General features: G+C 43.1%; 1 long non-coding RNA gene across 1 annotated transcript; it reads left to right on the top strand.

Annotated features, from left to right (window-relative positions):
• Positions 1-7672: 7672 nt before the first annotated feature.
• Positions 7673-11866, top strand: LOC142849304 (uncharacterized). The gene is made up of 2 exons (XR_012910564.1): positions 7673-8891; positions 9074-11866. It is a non-coding gene; the product is annotated as an uncharacterized LOC142849304 (long non-coding RNA).
• The last annotated feature ends 1277 nt before the right edge of the window (positions 11867-13143 follow it).

Raw genomic sequence — 13143 nt, forward strand, 5'->3', positions numbered from 1 at the left:
TGTGATCTTATAAAGATTTTTTTCTTCCCATTTTCTGAGATTTATGGATGGTGTATAGCTTTAAACTGTATAAACTTTTGTGGAAAGAATTTTTTAGACATTTTATAAATTTTAAAATTGGTATCATCAAAGTGAGCCCATCTTGTGTTTATAAAATGCAAGAATCCTTAACATTTATAGTTACATAGATGAGACACTTTCTATAAGGAAGTCATATGTTTTGATTTTACTATTTATAGGCATTGGGTTGTGCAGATTTGTCTGTATTTTTCACATTATCTAGTGATCCTATTTTCATTAGATTAGTCTTCATGAACAGTATTAGTTATGATTGATTTTTGATCGTTCCGTATCTAATTGTAGCTTAGCTTCATTCACCAGACCTGTGCTGCGAGGTAGGAGTTGCTTCTGGAGCACCTACGGCCTCGTCCGAAGCACAGGTGGAGTCGGTACTGGAAGCAAGCAGCCTTCGGATGTTTACTTTCATTTCTGTTTGCCCTATTGGCATTGTTGTTTTGTTTTCTTTGGACATACCGTAATGCCGTTCCATTCACGGTGTTAGCCTGAGCTGTGTTGTTGTGGTCACATGGATGTGTGTGTCCCTGTACAGCATCAGACTTGCAGGAGAGAGAAATCACTTCCCTGAAATTGCTGGGACTCTAAATAAGCAAGCGTGGTGAAGGAATGAACTTCATTTCTTTTGGAAATGTTAAAGGTTTAATTATGAAAACATTATAGTTTTATGTGGGGACCTAGTGAGTTCTGTTGAGTAGTTGGTTTCATCTTAAGTTTCTTTTTAATATGCATAAAACTTGACACATTAAAATGTTCCCATTTGGTAAGCCCACTGTTATTTATTAATGTTAAAATAAAGGTGGTTTTCATCGTTGATTTATATTTTTTTAAACAACTGAATAATTTTTCTTCATGGGATGTTTCCATACAGTTTTCTTAGGAACACTCCTAACTTGGACGGAATCTTAGCAAAACTCTGAGAGGATGTGGTAGCAGAGAGGTTCATGGCCGCCCTTGTTAGTCCTCACTGCAAGGTGAGAATGCCACTGCAGAGCCATGGCCCACACATGTAATCCTAGCACTCAGAATGGGTAGAGACAATGTGGAAGGGAATACCTGAATAGTGGGCATTTTCTCTCCTTAGTAGAACATTGACCATAGACGTTCCTTCAGTCATTCTGCTGGATTTCCAGAGAAAAGGCTTGCCAATATTGAGTGGCATTTATTTCTTTTTAGGTAGTGAATGTAAAGTCATTGTGAGAGTGAGCTTTAGTGTCAAGCATGAAGTGATCAAACGAGAATGAACCTACAGAATAGCATGCTGGGAAAGCTGATACGGAATATAACGTTTCAGTATTAAGTAACAAAGTATTTTTTTTTCTCAATCTGCTCTTTTTAAATTCAAGACAGGGTTCCTCTATGTAGCCCTGGCTGTCCTGGAATTCATTTTGTAGAATAGGCTAGGTTGAACTCAACAGAGATCCACTGGTCTCTGCCTCTGAATGCTGGGATTAAAGGTGTGCACCACCACACTGAGTTTCAGTATGTTCTTAAAATACCTTCTTCCTTCAACTTATATTTTCCCAAGTTTTCATCATTAAAGACTGGAGGGCTTTTTTTTCTTTTCTTTTTTTGAATCCCAAGAATTTAATAGTACAGTTTAGTACTTTATTATTCAAAATAGCCCCCTTTCCCTAGGTAAGCTTAACAGTTCTGGAAACTTTTTAGCACTGTTAAATTCAGTTAGGTTTTAAAAGGCTAGGCAAATGTTTTATCAATGAAGAAAAAGGTGGCCATGGAGTGCATTTAAGTTGAACAACTATCCAAGTACGCATTTTAGACAATTGAAATTGTTCAGTGAATAAACGGGGGAAATTGGAGATTCACAAGAAGGCATGTGCCTTGTTTAGAAAAATTGGTACAGACAGGAAATACAACATAGTGAGTTCGGAGAGAAACTAAGTGTTTAGGAAGGTACTGGAACGCATGTAGTCCAAGCCTTCTTTGGGGTCATGAATTGTGAGCTGTGACCAGAGACGCTTTCTTGTGTGTTAGAGCCTCTGAAAGGAGAGTGGTCATTAGCATATTAGACTTTTCCAGGCTTAGCTGATGATGAAAATGTTGTGTCCCACTGTGCTGATGTCAGGGACAGACTGAGTGCTGCTGTCTCTGCTGTTGGTATATTGTTTATTCATGTGCACGAGGCCCTGAGCACCACCACCCAGCGCCTAGGTTCTTTCTTAATAAAAATTTACAGGTGGGCCCAAGTAGCTGGTTGGTACTCATGCAAATAAAGATAGGGAAAGAGGTTTATCTATCCAATTAGAACTACTTTGGGGCCAACCATAACTCATTTTGTTGCATAGGCCATTTCACACTTTGCATTTACTACAAATTTAGGTTTACTCCCAACCCACGTAAAAATTTCTCTTTTCAGAACCACCTTCAGCACCCTTGTGCACTTCCCTTATAGTTTCATACCTGTAGGTTCTCTTTCTGCCATTATTCACTCACTCCCTTGAGAGCATTTGGTAGGAATGATAACAACTTGAACCCCCCCCCCCTTTGAGACAGGGTTTCTCTGTGTAGCACTGCCTGTCCTAGAACTTGTTTTGTAGACAAGGTTGGCTTCGAACTCATAGGTCTCCCTGCCTCTGCCTTCCGGGTGTTGGGATTAAAGGCACACACCACCCCTGTCCAGCTTTCACATTTTTGTATTAGTTTTTGGCTGCTCCATCTCTGGTTTCCAGTATCTGGCCTCTGGGTCATTGGTGAGTCTGTGTTCTAGTCCATTCTAGGGGGGTCCATATTAGCAGTATATTGCAAGGAGGAAACTTAACATTCCAGGTGAATGCACAGGCGTCTATTGTAGGGCTAGGCATCATATACTCAGACCATTTATCACCTCATCTTTGATCTTTTCTCCCAGTATTCCTTATCTAGGAAGGTGAAATCTCTGCCCATGTTTTTCAAATCTAAGTTCTTTGATGCTTCTAGATAACGGTCAAAGTTGTGGTCATTTCTACCTCCTACATAGAAGCCTTTCTGCTTCTGTTCATGGAATAACCCACAGCACCATCATCTTACCTGGGACATTGTTCCCTTGGTTTTCTTCTTGAATGTCTCCTTCACCACTCATTGGCTAGGTCTTTTGGAAAATGGAATGTTGGAGTAAAACCTGTATTTTCACAGTGAACTTTGGAATGTTTATTTGGGGTTTATACTGTAAACTTATAAGCACATCCTGTTACTCCTTGCCTATTCTGTTATATTGGTTTAAACCCATGGTTGTTTATTGCTGCAACACTTGGGTTTCCTTCATGTCCTCTTGAGTTACTGCTTTTTCTTCTTTAGGAGATCCGAGTTAAGTTACAGAGCTGGTATTCGCAAAGGCGTGATGCTGATTATTGAGAGACAAAATGAGATGACGATGCCCTGTAGTCTACATCGAGCAAACAAAAGCATCCTTAAAGAAGAAATCAGGGCACAAAAGAATCGGAGCTATTCTTGGCCAAGAGAAAATGCATTTTTTTTTTTTTTGGTTTTTCAAAACAGGGTTTCTCTGTAGCTTTGGAGCCTGTCCTGGAACTCCCTTTGTAGACCAGGCTGCTGGCCTCGAACTCACAGAGATCCGCCTGCCTCTGCCTCCCGAGTGCTGGGATTAAAGGCGTGCGCCACCACCGCCCGGCTGAGAAAATGCATTTTAAAGGGTCTTATAGGAGACGCTTTTGAGAAAATGGTGGAGATAAATGGTAAAGATAAAGTGTAAACAAGGCAAGGTAAGCAAGGGCTAGTTCATCTGGTGTCTTAGACCCACGTGTGTTGGATGTTGCCATAAGCATTGAGTTGGCATATAGGGTTGGAGCCAGGGAATGAGATTCTTGGGGTTTGAAGTTTCCATTAGTGAGTAAATACACAGTGGATAATTGAAGAAGTCTTGGTAGGATAATTGTCCCAGTCATTTAGGAAAGAAAACACTGGTTAGAATGGTACTAGAAAAATCTAGAATATTTGATGGCATTTGATTATTGTGGATTATGGGGAAGGAGGGAGATGCAGGCAGTAGGAAAAATAGAATGTGGGGGGGGGGGGAGTTGCATTTTATAAAGGTTATGACACTCATCAGTAGGAGGGACTGGACCAGAAGTTCTAGGAATGGATGTTTGTGAAGGGATGAGTGTATATATTTAGAAAGAGATTCAGAGCTGGGTGGGCGCTGGGGAGCTCCAAAGTTTAAAATAAGAAATTATAATTATTTAGTTTTAGAAAGCATTTGGAATGGGTCACTGGAGGGTATCATGCATTTCTGTCCAAGTTCTTAAAGGTGGTGGATCAAAAGGTGTTGAAGTGCCTATGAGGGATTTAGTAGAGAGAAATAGTAGATATTGAAGTAAGATTTTGACTTTGGTAATTTATGCCAATGGCAGTGTTAATCGCCAAGCTAATGCAGAAGTAAGGTTGAAGGGTCAGTGTTGAATTTGAGCTTCTGTATGTCAAGGCGAAGAGCTCCCTTGTTCCTACCTCAGTTCTGGGTTAAAAATACCTTTAAGGGAAACATTGTCTTTCATCATTTGGGCATTTAATGTATTTTGTTAGAATTGAGGAACAACTACAAGAAAAAGTTTGGGCATTTACCAGTTTTAACACTAAGTAGAGATCTCTAGTGGTAGTGGCCGACTTGTCATACATGTATGTAGAAAATCAAAGGTGGTCAAGTGGCTAGGCCTGTGGAACACCAGCTCTTGTGGACAGGAGAAAGTGAACCAGCAGAGTTTTGGCAAGGAAGAGACAAGGGAGACCCAGAAGGATCAGAGAAAGGTGTGTGACTATACCAAATGACATTGGGAGGTCCACTAATGAGAACTGAATCTTACAATTTTTGTGAGTTATTTTAATTTAATGAATTTTAAATGTTTTTCTAATTCGTTTAGTGAATAATGATTGCCTGCCAACCAAAGGGGTAAAGTTGGGGTGGTGGATGGAACCTGTTTCCATGGACAAAGTTTAAATTGTTAGAATTACAACTAACAGAATTTAGATGGACTTAAGAAGTAGACTTGTTAAACTCATTGTTGGAATAGAAGGAAACATTCTCAGCAAAAGAAAATGAAAATTTTGGAATGGTGCAAATTAGGGCATTCATAAAGATTACTATCAGGTGATATGAAAATCGGAATGGTGGAGACTGTCAGGTGATATATTCAGTTTCTCATTTTGAAAGCAGTATGTATAACATCACCTGCCTGATCGTGTGGCAGGCCTAGTGGCAGTCATTGGTTTGGGAGAAGTTAGTTGCATACTCTTAGTGGTAATGCATCAGTGAATAAGTCTGGGTAGTAACAAAGCCAAGAGATGGGAGGAAAGGGACTAGGGGTGGGTCTTGCCGTGTTAGAAAAAGGGCATAGGGATAAGGCCAAGCATGGCTCTGAATATGACATTGAGTTGCAGGATTTATCCAGCTAGCACTGTCTAGAGATGACCACAGAGGTAGACTTTTAAATTGGAATGAAGATGAATGGAGAATAAGGAATTTAGCTAATGCTGGAATGGTTCTGGAGACTTGGTGTCCTAAGTTAGGGACCGTAGAGTAGTGCTTGTGGGCGGTCCATGTGAAGAGCCCAGACTGCGGCCGCCTGTGCGCATCCATTGTCATGGGACACTCAGACTGAGTCCGTTAAGGGGGCGCAGCAGTGTACACACCTGAAGCAAAACAGAATGACTTGTACAGGGAAACCATTCTACAGAACACAGTAACGGGGTAGAAGCAAGTAAAATTCTCTGAGTAAAAGAAGTAATTGAGAACACTTTTTAGTGGCCATGGGATGGGAGAAAAAAGGGCTTTGTAGTTGGATTCTTTATGTTCAGTGTTCAAATCCAGCAGAAGTGAGCTGTATCCAACCTTCTTGACCCTATTTTTTTTTTTCGAGACAGGGTTTCTCTGTGGTTTTGGAGCCTGTCCTGGAACTAGCTCTTGTAGATCAGGCTGGTCTCGAACTCACAGAGATCCGCCCGCCTCTGCCTCCCGAGTGCTGGGATTAAAGGCGTGCGCCACCACCACCCGGCCCTTCTTGACCCTATTTCCCGCATATCAGATTAGCCAGTGACAGTAAGTTTTTTGTTTTGGAGAGAAGGTTTTACTGTGTAGCTCTGGCAGACGTAGAACTTGGAGATCAGCCTGCCTCTGCTCTCACCCCTACATTAGCTCATACTATTAACTTTTATCAGCTGCTTGAGTGTACCTGTGATGAACTTAAATCTACTACTTATTCTTAGACTAACTCCAAACACTTCCTAAATTAAACTCTGATTACATCATTTCTCCCCCTTCTGCCTGCTTCTTCCATGGTCCCTCATCCTCAAGTTAATGGCCAGCTGTTATTGTTACAGGGTCCCAGCATCAGGAAGGCTATGAGTCACTGCTCTCGAGTGTAGGGCCCAGTGGGATTTTTCCTTCCACTTCAGCACGTCTTCCAGCTTGTTTACGAAGCCATATTATTGCTGTATCATGGGGCCAGCCTCCCTCTTATTTTTAGGAGGTAAAATCTCACAGCGGTCTCCCTGGCCCTCTGGCTCTTCGAATCTGTTCCTTCCCTAATGTTCCTGGAGCCTTGGGTGCAGGGGTTGTGTATCCAGAGGGCTTAGGCACCCCACCATCTGTTCTCTGCATTTTGACCCATCGTAGTTTTCTGTAGGAGTCTTCATCTGCTGTGAAGGGAAGCTACGTAATGAGGGGGAAGTTAACCCTACTCTGTGGACACAAGGATAGAGATGTAGAACGCAGTTAGCAATCATGCTGATTGAATAAGTGACAGTAAGATGTCCTCTTCTAAGATCCAGGACCTGACTAGTTTTAGGCAGTTGGCTAGGTCTCCAGGACCAGGCATTCTTTCCGGTTGGATAGACCTTAAGTCCAGTTAAACAGCTGTTGAGCGCCTTCATTGCACCCATTGGCATATTGTGTTTCAGGCTTCAATGCAAAGGCATCAAGACTGTGTAGCCTAATCCCCAACTTTAAAACTTTTTTAATGTATAATGAAAGCATGCATTCACACCTGAACATCCATGTCATGTGTGTGTGGAGGTCAGAGGGTGACCTCCCATGTCAGTTCTCATCTTCTCTTGCCAAGGCAAGGCCTTCCCCGCTGCTGTTTGCCACACTGACTGGCCAGCAAACTTCGAGATGCTTCTCTCTGCCTCCCATCTCATCGAAGGAACATTGGGATTACAGACAGACCCTTCCATGCCTGACATTGCATGGGCCCTGGGATCCAATTTCAGGTCTCATACTTGAAAAGCAAGTACGCGTGCTCACCGAGCCACAGTCCGTCCCCTCTAATCCCATTTGAAGATGCAGAAATTGAGTAAGACAGGGCTCCTTTCTGTGTTTGCACAGACAGCACGTAACAGAAGGGGGCTGAAACCTGCAGACCTGCTTGCAACCTTCTTTCTGTGGGCTGTGATCTGGAGAACATGAGCAGTTAAATACAATGTGATGTCAGAAATCATCTTGATCTAAAAAAGACTTGGTCACTAGAAAGCAACATTAAGAGTTAATGGATGGTGTTTTAAAGGCACATTTGCCTTTTGGGGGGGGGGGGTTGGGATTTTTATTTTTGTTTTTCGAGACAGCCCTGGCTGTCCTGGTCCTCACTTTTTAGACCAGATTGGCCAAGAACTCAGAGATCCACCTGCCTCTGCCTCCCAAGTGCTGGGGTTAAAGGCGTGCGCCACCACCGGCCGGCAGTTGATTTGTGTTTAAGGAAAACTGGAGCTCTCAGGAGTTGGTGGAAGAAGGGACTGAGGGAGAGATGGGCTGTCTCCAGGCTTCTGCTGCAGCTGTGAACCTGTAAGTGCAAAGGGCCAGACTATGAGAAGAAGCTGTGGAGCAGACGCTGAGCAGGCCGAGCCCTGCCTCCATGGGTGTAAATGGATGCGGATGGCTGTAATCCATAGTTGTGGCTAAGAGTTATTTGCCGCCCTTGAAACTAGCGGGTTTTTTTTTTTCGAGACAGGGTTTCTCCGTAGCTTTTGGTTCGTGTCCTGGCCTCGAACTCACAGAGATCCGCCTGCCTCTGCCTCCCAAGTGCTGGGATTAAAGGCGTGCACCACCACCACCTTGCTATCTCCACCATTTTCAAAATGAAAACCATGTTCATTAACCCTGCATTGAAGTAAAACCATCTCAACTGCATTACTTTTTACATGCTCAGACTTTCTAATCTGATTATTTTCTAATCTGCCAATTGAGTGTTGGTTTAAACCACAATCCTCACCAAAGCGCGCGCGCGCGCGCGCACACACACACACACACACACACACACACACACACACACACACACACACACACACACACACACACACACACACACACACACACACCCTGGTGGTGAGAGTGGAGAAGTTAGCATTCTGACAGAAGGAGAGAAACCGAACCTAAACTCTGCTGCTGAGCTGAGGCTCAGTCAATGTGTTTGTAAGAACTGCTCTCCTTGTGGTTTGCGGATGCACTCCCTGGTCAGAGTGGGAGCTCAGACACAGAATGGCCTCTCGCTCACTGACTCCACAGCACTGGTTTTCCCAATGGTTCTGCAAGTATTTGGAACTTTGCTGTTTAAGGCAAGATGTCCATTAAATGAGGAAGCTGATAATTTTATTGACCTTGTCTGGATTACCAGTCCTGGGATAGTTTTACCTAAGTGAACTGTGAGTTCTGACTTCACAAGCTAGAACATCAGTTTGTTCTCTTTAGGGAGCTTATACAGAAAACTGCAGGCAGATTTCCTTCTAACAGCAAAGCTACAGAGCCAGCCTCCTGTCTGTCCCCAGGCTTGGACTGCACTGTCCTGGTTGGCCAGAGGTGTGGGACAAGTTCTCAGGTTTTTTTTTGTTTGTTTGTTTTTTGTTTTTTTGTTTTTCGAGACAGGGTTTCTCTGTGGTTTTGGAGCCTGTCCTGGAACTAGCTCTGTAGACCAGGCTGGTCTCGAACTCACAGAGATCCGCCTACCTCTGCCTCCCGAGTGCTGGGATTAAAGGCGTGCGCCACCATCGCCCGGCTCAGGTTTCATTTTGAATATGGAGAGCAGACAATGACGCGTTCTTATTTGGACAGAATTAGAATTGATATCACACATGATGTGCACGGTTGTCTTCCATTTAAAAGGATTTATTTCCTATATATTACCTACATAAAATGGAACTGAATTGATTTTTTTCTGACAAAATCGTGACTCAAAATAGCTCCCACTCAGAGTTGTTGAGGTACTAGTATAGAAGTCAAATGCTCTCCCGGAATGAAAAGAGCAAAACAATCCATAATGAGTTCTCTGGTTGTGACACGGCTCTTCCTGACACCAGAGTGGTGTATTTAACCTTTGAACTCAGGTCTATTCCTGAGCTCCCCACTCCCTAACCAATTTGATATCCCTGGTAATGAAGAGACTAATCTGAACCTTGAGTTTTAAATAGGCTAGGAGTTGGGGTGCTTGGTTAGCCACACAAGGCTTTAACTCTGGAAAGGGGGACTTGAAGGCTGCATTCCTGTGACCTGCCTTACCCTTTGTTTTCCATCTTTACCAATCAAGTAAACCCTGTAGGCAGCTTTTCTCAGAGTCAGTGCCTTGGAGCAGTGGGCAGACATGCTCCAACAGATTTCAAGTCTTTTGTGTCCAGCGACTAAAGAATGCCCAACTCAGAAGCATAAGAGACATGGAAAGTCCAGGCAAATGGCTCTGGAGGAAGTGAGAACAGTAATAGTTGATACTCCTGTGCCAGTACTGTCCTGTTATCTTTACCCATCTCCTTAATCATAAATGCTATGCGCGCTAACGTAGGAGATAACCGCTTTTATTTGTGTGGCACTATTGTTCAGCTTGTCTGAGACCTAGGTTGCTTGATGGAAGTTTTATGTAGTAACTAAGGCCACATACAAAGGACACACAGAACTATAATCCTGTCAGAGTGGGAAAAAAAATTGTTCCTGTTGACAAAATCTACAAATACTATTACTACCTTATTTTTATTTATTTATTTATTTGGTTTTTCGAGACATTTTTATGTCTGTGTGTGTGTGTGTGTGTGTGTGTGTGTGTGTGTGTGTGTGTGTGTGAGAGAGAGAGGGGGGGGGAGATTATCTGCATAGGACTTAATGGAAGATTACGACTGGGTGCTAAATCGACTAAGTTGGATGAGAGTAGGGGGCCACAACATGGGGGGACGGCTAATAATGGAAGTGTGGAGTTAGGGTCTGGGAGTTAGGCCAGCGTTCCCTTTGCATTTTTATCTATAATAAGGAACATAGGCTGATTTGAGGCAGTCATGCGTTTTTGAGTGCTTATGATAAAGTTGAGTTGTTCACTGTTTTTAAAAAATAGGAAGATGACTAAAGCCCACTAGCTGCTAACCCGTCTGGGGAGGAGCCACGCTGTCCTTCCTACCAGAAAGAAAGAAACCGTTTACACTGGGGGAGAGGCAGCAGCAGCAGCATCACTACATGAGGCCGCTGTCAGAATGTCGTTCAAACAGTTCTAGATGTGAACCGCCAAATCCTGCATTTCAAGATCAGGAACTGGATTCTTGTCACTTCATGTCACATTAGGCAAGATTGTCACTGTCAGTCTGGGGTTTGGTGGTCCCCTCTGTATTCTTAAAGATGTGTTTGTGCTGTTTTAGTGTGTGCTGTGTGCTGTGTGTGTGTGTGTGTGTGTGTGTGTGTGTGTGTGTGTGTGTGTGTGTGTGACCTGAGCCTGGGTCCCTGCCAAGCCCAGCAGTAGTGATCCCTGAGCTGGATTACAGACATTTGTAAGCAGCTGATGTGGTCTGGGAACAGAACTCAGGTCCTACACAAGAGCAGCAGATGCTCTTGACCACAGAGCTCATTTGCATTTTTAAATTTTCTTGGTGCTGAAGAGATGGCTCCTCAGGTGGGGGCACTGGCTGCTCTTCAAGAGGACTCAATGAGATCCCCCCGAACCCACACTGGGGATGCAGTTTCAGGGAATCTGAAGCCCTCTTCTGCCTCGCGCATGCGTGTGATGCACATGCATACTTGCGGGCAAATCACTCATACACAGAGAATGAAGTAAACTCATCCAGTAACAGAATATTTTTAATTTTTTAGTTTATCTAAATATGTGCATTGTTGCTAACCAAGTACTGTGGGTTTTTTCCTGAAGATAAATGCTAGATGTCATTTTACCTGCATTCCAGATTCTGATAATTTGGAGATAGAAATGTATAAGCAGATGATATGGAAAAGTGTCCATTACCTAACATCCCAGAGATGCTGGGACTGTTGTGCTCTGCCCGGACGCCCCTGTTCGGTCTGCACAGGTTCAGCATGTAGGTGTTTCTGTGTCTCCCCACATGTTCTCCTGAACAAATAGTTAATCCCAGTCTTGAAACAGTTTCTCCAGGTGAAGAAATGGAGAATAAAATCCTAGGACATGTCGAGTAAACCCTTCCCGTGTCACCACAACGCCATGACGTCGAAGGATGTGTAGAGACCATCCTAACTAGTTCTGCATGGCTGCCCCGTGTGTGTCTCTGTGTAGCCCAGGCTGACCTCGAATGTGTAGTTATCTTCCAGCCTCTGCCCCTCCCCCAAAGTGCTGAGACTAAAAATGTGTTCTTTAAAGGTAATTTTATTAAGAGATCTTGCTGTGAACTTAGGTTTATATAGAAAAAAAGACTTATTTTACCATTGCCAAATATACAGACTGTGTTCTAGAACCATGGGTGAAGGGAATTTGGAGATTGTGCCTCTGTAATACACATTATGTTAGCAAGTGCTGTTTAAGCTGACAGAGAAGCTCAGGTGTGGAGGTGAGGTTAGCCCCCTCACTTCTGACCCACACGTTTGTCTCAAAAGTGTTGTCCAGGGCTGGGCTGGTTTCCCTGGATCTATGGTAAAGAACAGAGAACAGCAAACATCCCGGGTGCCAATGCTATGGATTTGAGAATGGGGGTAAAATGATTTGAAAATATTGTGCCCATGAACACTGTTGGAAAGTAAATCAAAGTAGTTTCTCAAGGTAGAGGCGAGGCTACTGTTTATCCCATAACATTAGAATGCAGTGTTCAGAATGTCTAGTTGGAACTCTCACCTGGGGTGGAGACTTCATGCCTGGTTTCTCTTGGTTGATCAGGGCCTCCCGCTGACTTTGTATTTGGGGGTGTCTTCCGCAGTGGGTCCTGCTGGACGATGTGTCTGATATTATACTACCTGTCTGCTGCTTGCTGGTTTATTTCCTCCTGCTTGCTCTCTGCCTAATAAACTCTCATGAAACCAAAATTGTGGCTGTTGTAGATCATTCTCCAGATAGTGAAAACAAAAACAAAAACAAAAACAAAAACAAAAAAACCTCCTATCAATTCAGAAATATTCCTTAACATAACTTTCAGTGTTAGACAACGACAACTTACCATTTTCTCCGGGGACCATTAAGATAGAGATTAGTAAAAGCTTCTAGGGGGCTGGAGAGATGGCTCAGAGGTTAAGAGCATTGCCTGCTCTTCCAAAGGTCCTGAGTTCAATTCTCAGCAACCACATGATGGCTCACAACCATCTGTAATGGGATCTGGTGCCCTCTTCTGGCCTGCAGTCATACACACAGATAGAATATTGTATACATAATAAATAAATAAATTTTTTTTTTAAAAAAAGCTTCCAGTGTCAGGTTTAATATCGTTGAACAGATATCGAGTGACTCACAACTGCGTGTAGCAGCAACTCCAGCGAACCTGATGTCCTTTTCTGGACTCGGGGGGCACCTGCATGCTGATGACATACATATATCCTGACCCCCCCACACACCAAAACAGAAAGCATAAAGGGGAGTTTGATCAGACACTTCCCCAACAGATACATATAATTTTCTATTTACAAGTAAATATCTGGAGAAAATCAATCTTTATAACTTCCATTAATATCCTTCAGATGACACATTATTTGCTTTTGAGCCTTGAGAAACTAATTTCTCATTCAAGCACCTTATAATACAAGTTTAAGTTGAAGTCTTGTTTTATGAGACATGGCATCCCTATGTAGCCCAGGCTAGCTACATCTTCATGATCCTTCTGCTTTGGCCTCCTGAAATGTTGGAATTACAGACATGAGTCAACACACCAGGC

This window comes from Microtus pennsylvanicus, chromosome 5, assembly GCF_037038515.1.
Source record: "Microtus pennsylvanicus isolate mMicPen1 chromosome 5, mMicPen1.hap1, whole genome shotgun sequence".
Taxonomy (NCBI): Eukaryota; Metazoa; Chordata; class Mammalia; order Rodentia; family Cricetidae; genus Microtus; species Microtus pennsylvanicus.